Genomic DNA, 1,885 nt, shown 5'->3' on the forward strand with positions numbered 1-1,885 from the left:
AAGCTAGACAACTGCTTCGCCAGATGTCGTTCTCGCAAGGTAAACACTGCATTTAGTTAGGCCTAAGAGCTTTAAAATCGCCAAATTATCTGAAAAACAAGGGCTAGTTATCGCTTATACCTCTGGGTGTAGGCAAGCTGTGCGAAATAAAAGCGAACCGCTACCATTTGAGCGAGCTATCGCGTCGAATAATCCAGTGGTGACACGATTTATTCCGAAGCGGGCGAGCAGGGCGGCGCCATCTTCTCAACCCCGTAACGTGCCCGTAGTGTGCGCCGCTCGGCTGCTGACCATGCGGGAATGAATTCGCCGACGCCGGCGCGGGCGTCGGTCGCGCGACGCGATTTCGCGGGCAAAAAACGCTCTAGCGGGCCACGCTTAAAGGGACCCTGAAATGGTTTCTTCAATCATATTTTATTGCAACAACTCTGTAGAGATGGTCTCTGCGAGTATTCTAGTCTGATTCAGAAAGCTGCGCGTGGAACCAATAATTTACAAACAATTTTTCAAACTTGCAGCTCACAGCCGATTAGGGCGACACCTCACCGCGCGTTTTTACCCGCCCCTACCACATGACGTAAACTGGGCAGCCTTGGCCATGGACTGGGCGACCCTTCTCATTGGCTCTGCCAATTGACGTCACGCGCAATTTTTGCAATATTTCATTTGAAGCTGAGCACTGATGCTCCTTGAAATAATATTTTATTGATTGCTTATTATTTTTTAAAACACACGTATACAGAGGTAAGAATCCAGCGCATTTCTTGAAATTAAAGTGGTACTTCCGGTAAAGAAGGAAATCCGTCTGCTCACAAAAACATGTGTTCTCGTCGAATCTTGGCGCCCGCCTTTGCGATTTTCCTAGCTGCGCCGACGAGTCGCTGCTATAGTGTACTAGAATTATATATATCGCTGCTGTCGTCGCCCTGTGGGTCTCGGTATGGCGTGTACTGAAAGGCTCGAAGCCCATCTCAGCGGTGCTCAGCCCATCTCAGCGGAAGCCCATCTCTGCTGCCTGGCTGCCGTGGTCGTCGCTAGGCCTATATCTCGTTTCGCGTCGAAGCCGCAGCGGCCGGCGCTTCGGATGTCGCCTGAGATATAATAAAAGGCTTACTCTACACATCGCTTTACAGAAAACAGCATCATCTCACAGTAAAGTAATAGTATGGTCACTTTTCGCGACGCCTTCAGCCGCGAAGCGAGCGGGCGCCAGGCGAGCCGGACCCCAACGTCAGGCCAGCGGCAGCTGCGAGGTGTTGTAGCCAGAAATTTGCTCGTATCACAGTTGTTACCTTTACCAGCAGCTCAGTATTGGTCAGCGATCCTCAAAAATGACACATTTTTCATATTTCTTGGCCTAGGGTTTATTATTTACGTCAAGAACACTCTTTAGCTCATTTTTTTATGACGCCGGCAGACTTGATCCAGGCCGGTCGGCCGGCCCGCACGCTCGGCGTACTTGACGTTCGCACAAGGAAATACAAAACAGCCATTCTACTAGAGATGATGCTTCCTAGATTCGAGCAGCGACAACATATCTGTTCAAAAGTGGATCTTTCGGCAACGACACCGACTGCGGCAACGCCGGGCGACGAACTGCGCGCTGGTCCCAGGCTGCCCTAGTCGTCGCTAGGCCTAATGGTTTCGCATCGAAGTCGTGGCTGACGGCGCTTCGGAAGTCGCTTGCGCTATATCAAAATGCCTACTCTTCACATCGCTTTACTGCGAACTCGTCCCATAATAGAATATATATTGGATTTCCACGACGCCTTCAGCAACGAAGCTAGCAGGCGGCAGGCGAAGCGCCGCAGCAGCACCAAAGCTGCTGAAATTTGCTAGTATCGCATTTATCACTTTTACGATCAGCTCGGTATTGACCAACGAC

The sequence above is a fragment of the Amblyomma mixtum genome, chromosome 2, assembly GCF_055824585.1.
Source record: "Amblyomma mixtum isolate Tamu chromosome 2, ASM5582458v1, whole genome shotgun sequence".
NCBI classification, from domain to species: Eukaryota; Metazoa; Arthropoda; class Arachnida; order Ixodida; family Ixodidae; genus Amblyomma; species Amblyomma mixtum.